The sequence below is a fragment of the Aythya fuligula genome, chromosome 10, assembly GCF_009819795.1.
Source record: "Aythya fuligula isolate bAytFul2 chromosome 10, bAytFul2.pri, whole genome shotgun sequence".
Classification (NCBI taxonomy): Eukaryota; Metazoa; Chordata; class Aves; order Anseriformes; family Anatidae; genus Aythya; species Aythya fuligula.
This window is the reverse complement of record NC_045568.1, coordinates 19,000,078-19,015,087: the sequence shown is the minus strand read 5'-3', so window position 1 is coordinate 19,015,087 and position 15,010 is coordinate 19,000,078. Positions and strand designations below refer to the sequence as shown.

Sequence of the window (15,010 nt, the reverse complement as noted above, 5' to 3'; positions counted from 1 at the left end):
GCAACAATTTTTGAACTAGCATGACAGGATGGGTTTTGAGGAGCTATCTCAATAGCGCAGCAGCATTTAAAGAAAATCCCTAAGTAATCCGTCACGTTTCTATCAAGACAGATTCAGGCCTACAAGTCATTCTGTTACACATCATCAGATTTTAGAAGTGCAATCGCAACTGTTTTCAAGACTGAAATCTTTAACTTGTTGCTTATTTGGTCAGCTAAGGTGTAATTTTGTGAGTCTCCCTGGCGTGCACAGGTGGCACGTAGATCAGCAGTCATATGGACACATGTTGAGCATCCTCAGTGCACAACACTGATGACTGAGAAGCAAGCAGCAGTCCATTCATCTGACCTCTGCAAACACTTCTCCATTGCTACCTTAAGCGGTTGTCACACGCAGGAGACACAAACACTCTGTAAAGCACATGAGATTTCAGAAGAGGAACCAAGGGCTGAGCCTAACACGAGCTGACATGCTGCTGCGGCTCGAGCTGCTGAGGAGGGAACCCACGGGCATCACCTCTGCCCGCTCCTCCTTGGGCAATCCCTGTGTGGCCTTGTTCTTTTGGGGAAAATCATCACTTCTGTTAATCAAATCAAGGCTGGAGACGGGTGTCAGAAGCAGTTTTCAGACTGTCAGAGAACAAAGCAATTTCTCATTCTTTACAGGCTGAAAGAGTTCCTGCCATCTGAAGACAAAGTACTGGCAATAGCAATAACAATATGGTTCACAGACTATAACTCTCTATGCAATCATTTGGCTTTTTAAAATTTCTCCACAAACCATATTTAGAGAAAAATATCATGCCATTTCCCAGATGGATCATCATCAATTTAATTTTATCATTTTACCTGAATAGTTTGAGTGGGAACATAATAAAAAAAAAAAATAAAATAAAACAATAAAAAAAAAAAAAGCAAGTACAGATTTTTTTCCTACAATAGCTCTTTGGGTTTGTCCCATTGACCCCTTTGGGGTGTTGGCACATTAGAGTTATTTGTGTCACCTGTCCCCAGGACTTTTTCTAAAATAAATGCCAGAGGTAAGTTTATTCTTTAATCCTCTTTATGTTACAGGATGCAAATCTGTATATATAACAATTCTTTTTCTGCTCTTTACTGTTAATTCTTACATTTTTAATCACTTTCCATTCTCTATTGCTTACTTACACTAGTCTGTCAAAGAATTAACTTAGAAAAGGAATTTAACACCTTGTCACTTTCAGAAAAATAATTTTTCATTTCATTTCATGGTGGATATTGGTATTTTTTCCAAATGTTTTCCTTTATTCCATAGTACAGAACTGGAGGCAGCCAGTTATCAGACCTGCCTCAGAAACAGCTAACTGGAGTGTGGCTTTGCAGAAATGGTGACTACTCCTCTTAGCAGAAGGAAAATTATGAATACTGAAGTCTATGGTAGCAGGGCTTAGAAACAGAACTCTAAAAAGCAAACAAAAAATAGGCTGTACTTTTTCAGGAGATAATCTCATTATGCGTAATTTATCCCATCTTTTTAAAACCATTTATTATATTTACTATTTATTATTCCAGTGTCTACTATTATACAGTTCTAATATGATGGACAGAAGCCTCAGAGAACTGCATTGTGCTATGCTCTAGGTCTATACCTAATTGTACAAATAATGCATTAACTTATTGTATCCATGTATGCTGTAGCAAAGCTTCAGTATTATACACATTCCACATCCCTTACAAAACAGAGCATGCTTTTTAAGAACTTGCTTTGGAACAATTTTGGCTTTTAAATGTTGGCCCAAACCAAGCTTTTATTATCTACTCAGAGCAGAGGGCTGGGAAGGACTTGCAGAAGCCTCCTGCCAGATCCCACCATGGCTCTGCTGCTCTGGGAAGTGCCAAGTGAGGGCTGCTCCTGCCCTGCCCCAGCACCCTCGGGCTGGGCTGGCTGGATTGTCATCAAGAAGTCTCTTTCCAATGCCCATCCTCATTTATCCTTAGCAGTTTTTGGCCTCCCTTCCTATCTACAAGAGAATTTGGCCCTTATGTTTGCCTTTTCCAGACCTAAGGACTTGGTCCTCCACAATCATGTTTCCCTCTCTATATATTTTGTGAAGAACTAATCAGGTCAATCCAATTTCCAAACCCCACCTTTTTTTCTTTTTTTTTTTTTTTTTAAATAAAAGGATAACTACTCTATCATAAAAGAGTTAGATACATTTTGATTAGACAAAAATATTGTACCACAGTAAGGCAGAACTAACTTTATTATTATTATATTTAAACTAACAATAAACACACTCATAGAAGAGTTTTCCACTGCTCACTTCCAAATTGAGAGAAAACACCAGTGCATCTCTACAGGGGCTGTGCTTGACCCAGTTATTCATGAGTGACTTTGGTAACACAAAGATACCAAGTGTGGAGAAGCTGTAAGCACTCAGGAGGACAGCACAGGCATGCCAAATGATCTCAACAATGGAGGAAAAGCATCCAAGATCATGAACACAATTAAGTATAAAGGTACACAAAGTCCAGTTTCTTTTGGAAATAATCAAATATAAACTTTAAGATGTGCTTTGTAAGGAAGAGAACATAGAGGTTAGGAAGGATAAAACCTAAACATGAGTCAGCAATGTAAGTCTGCTGCCAGAGAGACAAGTGGTGTTTTGGGAAATATTAACAGATGTTAACCACAGGACATGGAAAGTAATTATTCATATGAGATTCAGAAAGCATGACCTAGGAAGGAGGGTATTTGCTTAGTCTATAAAAAATAAAGTCCAAGTAGATATAACAGTTATCTTCCAATATACAACAGATTTTAATTAAGAAAACCACAATTATTCATACTTCATGAACGGGTGACTGAATTAATTCACAGTAAGAAAAATTAAGGACAGACAGAATGAAAGCTTTCTGAGCTATACAGACAGTTAATCATTTGAATACGTTATCTCCAAGGAGGCTCTTGGGACCCCATCACTGGAAGCCTCTTGAAAGGACTCCAGAACATCTCTCCTGGAAGTTAGCTCTGTGGTGTGACGCAGCAAGTTCAGTTCATGACCCTCGAGATCCTGGGTCAGACTTGCATTCTAACACTTTTGGTGTCAACACCACACAAGAAACAATATCTGCATTATCTCCTCTGGAGCAAAATAACAGTGAAAGTATCATTTCATTTGGCACCACAACTGAGTACTACTGCTCAGGACATCACCAGCCTCATATTATCTTTAAAATTCTTATTACATACTTGCAAGTCAGGACAAATATGTACATTTAGCTGTCATACTTCAGAGTTTGTAATAACTCCATCCACAAAGGTGCCTTTTATCCCAGTGCTGCCAGTTTTACGTTTTCCCAAGAATCATATTCAAATAAAACTAAAATAGGAGAAGCTACCTCATTACACTTCTGCTTTGTGCCCCTGTATACACTGGTTTCTTATCACGTTCTATCTTTAGGAAAAGGGTAGTATGTAATATACTTCATTCATTGCAATAGTTTGTGTTGCATATTCTTATTCATTTTTCTTAATTTACTGTGCATTTGGTTGTCCCATATGGTACTTTGCAGGAAAGCTTATTTCAACATCAAAACTGAGTTTTATATTTCAATTTACTGAACTAATACATTAACTTTGCTGATGCTGAATTTATTCTACCTTTGTATTTTTATGTAATTTTATTAGCTCAACTTTATATAAAGCTTAATCACAGTCTCTTACCAATCTGTTTTCTCTATGTCTACGTGAATATAGTAATATAGTAGATATATTTGAAATAATAGGAATAACAAAACTAGCATTATGCACAATTAGAGCTAGTAGCACACAAAATCAAACATTGTTAATAATAAATGGCAATATTATATAAAAGAAATACCATCTGAAAGCTGATTTTACACGGCATATTAAAGACTTGATGGCTCAGGAGATTGGTAATAGAATAAAAAGCCTTTCATCTCAAGGTCATCAATTCAAATACAAGTCAGACTGATAGCAACTGAAAGCCATTTGATGAGAGTGCTAATGAACCTAGTCTCATTTCTAAAAAATGTAAGAATAGCCATAGCATTTAGCTCTTTCTCCTGCCTGACAGCAGTCAAGACAGAAATAGCATGGAGGCACAGAACCCATTTGGCAGGTAGAGCTGTATTCCCCTTGTTGTATGCTGCCAGCCCCAGGCCATCACTATTTTAGCAGCTTCCTAGCAGGTACCTGTTTGCTCTGTTCCAAAATTCAACATTTTCAGTGCTGCCAACTGTGTCTTTTATTGCTTGGAGACTTGAAAAACCAAACCGGGCTTTCAGCTCCCTGCATGACCACATGATACACAGGCAGCAGTCTGGTTGTTTGCTGGTGCCATAACAAGTTGGTGCACTAATGCATTACCTTTATTTGATACCTTACTCTTTTTTTTTCCCAGTATGTATCTAATAAACCAATGCACCAAAGTAAGGCAATACATCAGGAAAGAGAGCAAACCCTGTGCCAAATAGAGCAACTGTTCAGCTCCCCTCACATCAGCCAGGAAATAAAGCAAACCACATATTGTGTGACTTCAAATGCAAACTCAAAATCTTCTGGTATAAGAGCCCTAGTATCATTCCCTTTGATCCAGTACAATCCCTCAATGTTTATGCAATTTACTATTGGCTATAGTATTAACATGATACAAAGCACTGATAAGAAAGCAATTGATGTCCTTATGACTGCCTTTTTTGTGCTGAGAGAGATTTTTGCTTTTTAGAGTCATCTTAAGATGAATTTTGATTTTATACCTTCCATGGACAAAGTTTGCACGTGCAAACTAAGTGCCCAGAATATCTACAAGTACTTGCTTGTGGGTGTAAACAGGGACATCCAGAAGCATCATTCAGTGTGATATACAGTAAAAAGACAGATTTTGCCCATAATCTGTACTTGGAACCCACTGATCCCTTTTTGAACTGAGGCATCCAGACAACTCCCTCAGGTACCTTCCAGCCCAAATTATTCTACAAATTACCAACCACAAACTCACGTAACCTCCATCTTCAGTAGTCCCCAGGCTTAGGAGGGGTGTTTGACATCTCAGAAGTGACTAATGGATTAATTTTAAAGGTGACTGGGTGCCTAAAGATGCCGTTTACAACCAGCATGGGCTTACAATGACTGTGTAATCAATTCCCTTAATGCAATTTTTCCCCAGCACAGCACAGGTGCCTAGCAGCCATTACAAAGGCAGCCCTAGTGCAAGGCAGGCAGTGGAAATCCCCAAGCTCTCCTTGTATGGGAAGGCTATGCTTCCACTCAAACCTTCCCATGGAGCACAGGAACAGCTCCATCATACTACAGAGCATCACTTTTGGGATAGCTTATCTGCAGGTCTGGGAGAGAGAATTTGCTCTTGACACATACAAAAGTGAGCTTTACCCAAAAGCTTCAATGTCAGGGAAGCTCTCCATATGATGGAGGCAGCAGGTATTCCTGGACCCCTGTCACCTGAGCCGAGTGTGTCCCAACCAGTGTTGTGGGGTGGTGCTGCACCAGCAACCTGAATTTTCCCTTGTACGCAGTCAGGGTTGGACCTACTCCAATTATTTAAGGATGAAGCTGGAGATTCCCTTGTTTCAGCTCAGAGGTACCTCCCAGCTTGCCACCTGAAATGTCTTTACTTATCCCATGTCTGTCTAGAAGACTATGAAGAGTACAGAGATCTGCACTGAAGTAGATTTGGGAGCGTGGCGAGCTCCTGAATCCATCAGTTAAGGTCATTAGCTCCTGTGACACACCTCACCAAAGTCAATTTTCAGAGATAAACGTGTGACAATCTGACTGGAGGAGTTCTCCTGTAATGTATTATTAATCCATTTATTATTACAGTTATTATAATCTTTTTGTAGAGCACTGTAGCTCAATTTCTTCTATGGCAGCTAATGTTTTTAATGAGCCCTTTCTTCTCCTCAGGATGGGAGCTTCCTTCACCAGACATTGGCTTTTAAGCAAGTAGAAAATGACACAAAGGTGTATCCTATTTATAAATGCAGCTTCATGTGTCATGCCCTGCATTTTAAATGCAAAGGAGTACTAACTTTCAGGTTGACAAATAACTTTTACAAGTTAAGACTCACAAACTCTAAATATAGGAAGGCTTAAAATTAAATTTATCAAACAGTTAAATGTAATGAAATCTTAATGACAATTCCCCTAGCTGAGAAAGAGATGTGTTGAAATAAAAAGGTCTTGTGTACACGCACTTCTTTGCAGGGCAGATGGAGGGCATACATTAACTTAACTCCGAACCCTGTCTGAATGGGTTTGGGTTCAGATTCTGGTCAGGGCAGGCGAGGGGGTCACGGTGCTGAGCTGGGAAGGAGAGGGCACTTCAGGCAGGGAAGGGGGTGTGCAGAGAGCTGTCAGCCTCAGGAAGGGGAACAGCACATTTCCCAAGCATCCACGGCTCTGACGCATGGAGAGCCAAGCACACAGCTGGTTATAAAGGCTGCATTACTCCATGACCTTTTCTGCTAAGAGAGAAGGGCAGATATAAAAATCTGCTCAAGTTTGCACTCAGAATGTTACGCCTACACTTCCAGTATTTCTCCTTTGAAATGGCAAAGCCCAGCCCATGCAGCAGCCTCAGGGAGGAGACCGGAGGAGAGTTTTGCTTGTTTGCTTGGTTTTGCTGACATTTGGTGGGTGGGGTTTTGTGGATTTATTTTGTTGTTGTTGTTGGGGTTTGTTTGTTTTAGTAAAATGCATGTGTTTTGGGGAGTAAGGAGAAACAATAACATTGTGTGTCCACCCCAGAGGAAACAAAACCAAACCAAATCAAACAAAAAAAAAAGTAAACCTTTATTCTCTTTGCTCATGCATACCTACAAAAATAGGGGCAGCCTTCATAGGGTGACCTTTCCAGATGGCTAGTCATGAAAGAAAGTTTCTAAGCTAACTTGTAGAATGACAAAGAAAGTGAGCTGTTCAGAGCTGCTCCTAAAAGGACAGGAATCAAAACATAATCATGTTTTATAGAGATCTAGATGTAAACAGCATCTGAAACCTACTGCTTAATTAGTTGAGGTACATCAGAAATCAGAAAATTATTCTCTACTTGAAACCATCACTGGATGTAAAAAAAATAATAAATTTTTTCAGCCATATAATAAAAGAACAAAAAATGTTTTACTAAAAAAAATAAGTTAAAGCAATATTTAGGCTGACTACATTTTATCACCAACTTTGTCATTATGAATTTTACAGACCACAAAAGCGTGCAAGATGACATTCAGCAACAGATATGTAGGAAGGATGTTCTCAGCCCTGCCCTCTGCAATAGCAAAAGACAGGGATCAGAATACAGGGAAACAAAAACAACAAACAGTATCTAAAAAAAAAAAAAAAAAAAAAAAAAAAAAAAAAAAGTTAAGGGATACATAATTCACAACAGAGCTTTACTCTTAGAGCTCTCATTAATAAAAATTAATGAGAAACACATATTTAAGCTCCATGTAGCACAGACTCCCTGCTCATCAGCCACAAACAAGAAACAGAACACAAAATTATAATTGTTTAGCAAATAGGATTAAATAAATAAATAGACAGAACCCCCTTGCCAGCGTGCTTATTTCCTCCAAGCATATCTCGCTGCAGGACGGGTCCATAGTCACTGAAATCCCTGGTAGGAAGCTACCCAAGAGAAGCCACAGGCACAAGTACCCTGAGGCTCCAAGGCTTCCTTCCACTCCACCGATGAATGCACCACAAAGACCCTGCTCTTTCTCTGTTCCTTCTCAACATGCCCCAGGCCTGCTTTAACCGAAGGCAAGGTCTGGGGCTTTGCACCAAGCCCCTCAGGTACCCGGGGCAATGCACTATCACACTCCTGCCCCAAAAGCCAACATCACCAGCTACAGGAAAGCAGGTTGGAAGACATGCTTGGAAATAATCAGGGTAGAATGACTGCACCACTTTTTCTGTCAGGTTGAAAAATGAAATAGATTACAGATTCTTGTTTGTTTGTTTGCTTGTTTTGTTAATATCAAATCATAAAGTCTTTAGCAATAAGATGCTACTACAGGATAAAACCTATCCTAGTGTTCAGCTACATGTGTAATTATTGACTATATACTTAACTTATAAAGAGTAAAAGACAAATAAGTCCCATCTGAAGTCACAGAGCTTTCAGACTTTGAAAGTATATCTGTATACTTCAAGCAATTCAAATTATAAGGAATTGTTCCATAGATAAATACATGCATAAATATATGTAAACCTTTATGCTATTATGGAAAGCATATTAAAGATACAAAAGATATCAAATAGGTCTAAAGTGGTTATAATGAATTTAACTATTACCATTCAGAATAAAGACAATAAATAAATACATATATTCTAACCAGTACATGCAGCTGCTTCCTCATCAGTGCATGGTCAATTTGCAGTTTCACACCTGAATCATTCTCCCCACCTTACTGCATCTGGAGGGAAAGAGAAACGTGTAAGTTGAACAATGGTATGTCAGATGTTGACTTCATCTAAAAAAATGGCATCTTTATCAGTCCATTTCCTTTGTTTTCTTTTTTTTTTTTTTTTTCTTTTTCTCTACATCACTGAATTTGTCTGATCTTATTCTCTTTGTCCTCTACTTAACTAGAAAAGGACAGTGTTTTCCATATTTGAATAACAAGTAACATACCCCATAGAACAGAAAAATGAGCTGAGTCTGATTCTAATCCTAAATCTGGTTTGTGACCTTGGAATGAGGCACTTCTCTGCACCTCTATTTCCTCTCTTTCTTTGCTTTTCTTATGTCCTTAGATTACAAGCTTTCTAAAGCCAGCTAAGTGGTTTATATAGTACTAAACAGATAAGACTCAGTGATCACTGGAACCACTAGGTAGCACAAAAACAGAAACAATAAATCTTATCAACCATTACTTACATAATTACTCTCCTATAGTCTAATGTGATACAAGATTTCAAGATGATTTTCAATAGTTACTTTCATTTAAAATAAGAGTCTCATGAAAGAAGGGTGTATTCAAGACAAAAATAAAATAAAATAAAATAAATCCTTAACTGCTCCTCCCCCCCACCCCACCCCCAATAATATTTCCCCCTACTTCAAAATCATGTTGAAAAAGAGTTGCATTTGAGGAATGGCATTTCCGTATCCCTCTCTGGTGGACGTGGACATGCCACACCTCTGCTACTGAGCAGTCACCTCCTGGCCTTCATCATCTTCACCAGGGAAAGATCTGGGAGCTTTAAAATCACTTCTCTTGCTCAAATACCTCCAGTCCAAGAAGGGACTACATGTGCACAGTGTAAATCCCAGGCCATATTCATATGCCACCAAGAAGCAAAAGTAGCACTCAAGTGCTTTTTTCCCCCCTTCTTCCTCCTTTGTGGGTCACCTTTAAAAGTGATTTTCTTTCAAGACTCTTTGTATGAATGACAAGATATTCAGTGAGATGTCTTAAGGGGAAAGAAGTGATAAAAAGAAATTCATCTAACCTATTTTCTTTCTTGTCACTACTTGATAATCTCTTTATCTGGTCTCATTTCACCAGTTGCAGACAGACTTATTTCCCCATGGACAGACCCAAACCCTTTCCCAAAGCACACACATACACATACACCTCCTTTCCCCCAGCATTTCAAATTCATATTGGAACATCTCTTTGGTATTTTGGAATATATTGCCAAATTTAGCATACATGGATGTATGTCTATGCTTACTGTCAAACACATCTCTCATCTTTCATTTAGTTTCTGCTTTGTGGGCAGATACACAACATTTATATGCACCTCCCTGCCAAAATAAGCATGCAATTTCACTGAACCACAATTCACTAGCATTTTTAGAGTTCAACCTGTTTGTCAATAAATTATGGTTTCTGACATGCACAGAAAATGTTTCCTTAAGCTCTACAGTGATTTAGGAACCTCAGCTCTACTTCCAGTTGCACTGTAATCCTTCTCAACACCTACTGAGACTTTAGCTTAGAAATGTTTACTTTCCTGCTGGCAGCACACTCAGCCCTTTATAGCGTCTTTACCTTCCCAAGGAAATGCAACTGCAGCTTGTGATGCCAAACACAAATTGCCTGATCTACAGCTTGTGCCAGCTGGGTACAGCCAAGCCAAGCCCAGTCCGAGGAGTGGGAGACGTGCCTCAGCTAGAAGACAAAGCAAGCCCAAGCCCAGTCCCATGCACACTCACCAGGGCTTGCAAAACAAGAGTAGAAAATTCCTACTTTGTAAAACTGTAAAACAGAGGCTATTGCCAAGATTTCAGCTTATCACAGGAACAGATTCAGAGTTCAAGACCAGAGATGCTGTTACTACATCAAGTCTAGACTTCCTGCCATTACATTTTACCCAGCTACCTCTACATTAAGCTAATTCACTTGCAATTGATTAAAACAGCTTCTCCAAATAAAATAATAATGATAATAATCATCATCATCCACTTTTTATTTAGAGACATGAAAAAAAAAATCACCACTATTTTAATTACAGACTCTGAGGGAGGAGGAAATTACAATTTCTTCTCTCCCCTCTTTTTTTGTTTTTTCTCCAATCTAACTTGGAAATCACGACAGAGAATAGTAGCTCAGAAGCTTTATACCAGCCTTCTTTTTAATCAGCTGTCTCCAGTCTTTACCAGCTGTTTGTCAGCTTCTCCCACTTACATGGTGCATCTTGGACTTATCGATCTAGTAAGCTTTAAATTACAGCTATCCATGAAAAAAAAAAAAAAAAAAAAAAAAAAAAAAAAAAAAAGGAGCAGAGGCAAACCATAACAGGAAAAAGCAGGCCTGATAAAGGAATTCTGAAGGGCTACACACTTTTGCTCAGAGAAAATCTTAATAGAATTTCCTGGAGAGAGGGTCTGGAGGACTGAAGTTATCAGTAGGCTGTGTGAACAGAGGAAGGATAAATAAAGCTCACAGGCTGAAGGAAAGGAGTTATATAAGAAATTCTTACAGTGAAAGTATAGGTGAGCTTGATTTAAAAAAAAAAAAAAAAAAAAAAAAAAGATGCAATGTTAGGAACTTAGTCCATGTCGCTTGGTATTTTTTATTGGGTTTATTAGAGCCAGCCAACTTTTAGCTGGTCTTGTTGTTTCAGGCATAGTATAAACCAACAGTGAGAATTCAGCATTCCCCAAACATACACACAAAAAATATTTAGCATTAGTAGGGCAAAGTACAAGCAGGGTACTTTCAGTGCTCAGGTGCAACTACTGCAGCTTCAGCTCACAGACTGCCAAATGGTATCACTCTTGAGTTTCATCAGAGAGCATCAGGAGCGTCCTACTGAAGGCACTAAGTTGACCATAAATCCCCACAATGCTGCTCCACCTCAAACCCACTGTTCCACACAGTAACGCTGCCATTCCCAGCTCCTGGCAATGGGCATCAATCACCTGGGGAAGGTGACCCACAATTTTGCCCAAGTCTCTTCTGTAACATAAAGGAAGACTCATGACTTGGTGGTCAAAGTCCATCACCCCCAGGCTTTTCTGTCCAGTAGATGCTGCCTGTAGGAAAGCTCTGTCATTCCTCCCATGTGGCAGCCACACAACAGGCACTGATGCCGCCTGCTTCCCTTGTTTAGGCAAAGGTTGTTCAAAGCTGCAGCAAATTTGCAGCTGCACAAGTCCTAAAATGATTGAATTTAGCATTACAGCAGAAAAGAAAGCATTAGTGAAACAAAGTATGTCTTAATAAAAATAAATGTCTCACAGTCTACATTGGGAATTTAACTGGCTGGGTTTTTTTGGTTGGTTGGTTTTTGTTTTTTTTTTTTTTTGTTGTTGTTGTTGTTTTAAGAACTGGCTGCTTGTTTTTTCATGACTTATATACTACAGGGAAAAAATAAGCAGCCTTATAAATTGGGATTCACAACAATTTTGTCCTGGAGACCTTGTGGCCCAAATCACAGAGGTTAGGTGCCCTGGCCTTGCAAGTCTGCTGGAATTTTTAAAGAGAAATAAAACTAGGATATTGCTTTCTGTGTATGCATGCACAAAGGATTTGCATGTCCATCTGGATACCAAGTGCTGCTTCTGCCTCGCACTTCCCAATGGCATTTTATTGTTATTGCAGTCTGCAAGTACAGTCACTTCGGCCTTCCTGTTCCCCAGAAGAGCTGACAGATTGCCATGTGAGGGAATGCAGTTCACACTTTTATTCATTCAGCTGGTCCCTCGCTGCGTTTGACATTGAATTTCAGCTCGGTGCAGAGAAGGGAAAAAGCAGCAGGGCACAAAAACAGCTTTGAGACATCTCTGTCCCCTGTGTTGAGCTACCCTGTGGCTGCTCAGTCTCTGCGCTGCCCGCTGCCTCCGGTCACAGTGCAGATGGCACAGGCACCTCCTTGGGCTCCTCCACTCCTGGCTGGAGAAGAGGAACAGGTTGGGGCAGGGATGTGTAGGCCCTGCTGCAAAGTGACCTTCCTGCTCAGCCATCCGTTTCTCTCTAAGAGACGTGTGAATCGATGAAGTACCAGCCTCCAAGCCAGGCTTCTCAAAAAGTGAACCTAAATATGGAAACATTGCTTGAACTGTGCCTGCTGCAAATCCCCATCTCACTGAGGGGAACAACAGTCAGCTTTGGCCCAGAGGACTGGGCAGAACCTCCCTGTGTCAGAAGAGGGGAGGGCTGCTCAGGCTGGAGCTCTGAGGCAGCCTTGGCCACTTCTCTGCAGCAAAGCCCTGCAGAAGCCAACTTGCTCACCCAGCAGCATGCTCATCACGTCTCATCTGAGCCCAATCGATCGATGCCAACCACGGGCATTTATCCTATTGCAGAATGTGGTGTGTGAAGCACGGGTGGCAAAAGGATGAAAGGACCCAGCATGGCCTGGCCAGCCTTCCCATCACCTCCAGTGCAAGTGACAATGAGAAATAAGCTCCAGTTCTGTACATTAATTGCAAACGATATTTGGAAGACGACTTTTTTTCAAGCAATAAAAAGATGCATTAACCTGCTTGGAAAATATCCCAGTATGAAATGGACAAAATGCAGTCACAGTAAAAGATTGCCGTCCTTGGAGTGAGTGGGGGGCTGGATTCGACAATAGAAGCACATGTGCTAAGGGAAGTATTTGTAATGACAGCTTCAAACTAATACCAGATACACGAATTTGATATGGGCTGAAAAAAAAAAAAAATAACGATCAAGAGAGGGAAGGAGCTCTTAATCATTTAAGAAACAAACATTTTTAGACATAATTTTACCCCTGGGTATTATAAATACAACCTAACAAAGCTGTAGCACTGTTGAAAGAAGCCTATACAACAGTAAACTTTCCTCCTTCTTAAATAAAGACTATTTCATTTTTAGCAACAGTAGAAAAGTACTAATTTCAAAGCAGTGAAATTTAGATGATCAATTTAGAAAACCTGTTTTGCCAATATTTCAGTTTTCCCAATAAGAAAAAAAAAGTGTTTTGGGTCATTCTCACCTTTAGAATATGGTTGCTCCCAATTACCGCAAACACAATATTGCAAGTTTCTCAAATATCTATTTATTTATTACTGAAGGGGCTACCATAACATGAAGAGAACCTTGAAATACCAATCACAGCTGTCTGAGACCATCACACCATGTTAGCCAACAATTTCTGTGATTTACTGTACCTATAAAAGAAGGCAAGCATAAACAAGTTTTCATAAATCAAGCTTATTGGGCCAGATTCTGACCCATGGTTATTCAGGCACATGAAACGCTACAGCTCGTTACCAGTACATAATTCAGCTCTGTAGGGACCTTAGCAGTAGAGAAGTACGGTGTTAAAAGCTGTTACAGTGGTTACCAGAAGAAAATCAACTTGGCTCTAACACACATGTAAGGGCTGATGCATACACATGCACATGCACTTTCTCATGGGCTTTTCACCACATGATGGATATTTTTCCCTAAAGACAACATCAAGGTCTGTAAAAAGCACTCAGATCTCATCTAGAGCATTGCCACAGGATCACAGTAGGTAGATGTTCAGCGGTTAAACCCCGTGCCATGACACACATGAATGTATTGATTTTAAATTTACAGCGAACACCAGGTGTTATCGTCCCTTAAGGAAAATTGTGACTGCTAGGAATCACCTCTGTCAATATTTCCCTCCCGGGTCACTAAATCCTGATAGTCAATAAAAGTCAGTGAGCTCAACCGAGCTATCACAAGAGCCTGCACGTACCTTGGGGTAAAATTTGGCACACTTAGTATCTGCTTATTAGTTAGAATGATTTTGCATTTAAAATCCCCAAGGCATAGAGTGCACTTACACTTGATTTTAATAACCTTCTAATACACAACATATCTCTGCATTACAACCTTTCCCTGGGCTCTTCAACAAGGCGTATGTGCAATTGAATGCCACGCAAGCTGAAAACAGGACTAAACCAGTAACACAGCATCACAAGTACCTACATGCTGGCTAAAAATAAATAAATAAATAAAATAATCCATTATTTTTCATACAACACATTCATTCTTGTCACAACACTGGAGTTTCAGGAAATAACACTTCTAAAACACTTAGTTCTGTGTTTTCCACATTTAAAAAAAAAAAAAAAAAAAAAAAAAAGGTTTCAATTTTGCACAGTCAAGTGCCAAAATACCCAGTCTTTCTCAGAAATGCTGGAAAAAGTCTTCAACTAGGATAAATCAGCACAGTGTTTTTGAAGGAATTTTTCTTTACATCACCTCATAAACAATTTCCCTAATGTTTTCTGGTTAAAAATTGTAGTCAGGCCATGCACAAATTTAATTGAGGATGCTTTTCATCCCTACAACACAGTTATAGGACAACTGAGAATGAATCAGAAAGGATTAACTCGTGAGGCTAACTGCAGACAATGTATAAAAGCTTTTGAAACTTTTTTTTTTTTTAAATCAGCATCTTTTGCTGCTGCCCTGCTCACAAGAGATTTAGAGAATAATTTTAATGAGAAAAATTATTTTTTTATCCTGTTGTAAAGATTCTTCATTGTTAAACTGTAGATTTCAGTTGTCCCCCCCCAAGAAATGCCTTT

The 15,010-nt window shown here is 39.4% G+C and overlaps 1 protein-coding gene across 7 annotated transcripts in view; it reads right to left on the bottom strand.

The window, feature by feature from the left end:
* Positions 1–15,010, bottom strand: part of CHL1 (cell adhesion molecule L1 like) — a 157,189-nt gene that overhangs the window by 117,141 nt on the left and 25,038 nt on the right. For 5 of the 7 annotated variants that reach the window (XM_032194465.1, XM_032194459.1, XM_032194466.1 and 2 more), the window contains exon 2: positions 8,358–8,438. The exons of 1 other annotated variant lie outside the window; for it this stretch is intronic. The gene's annotated coding sequence lies outside the window, so the exon portion shown is untranslated. The remainder of the gene's footprint in view (positions 1–8,357; positions 8,439–15,010) is intronic. One more of the 7 variants, XM_032194460.1, reaches the window with a different exon arrangement.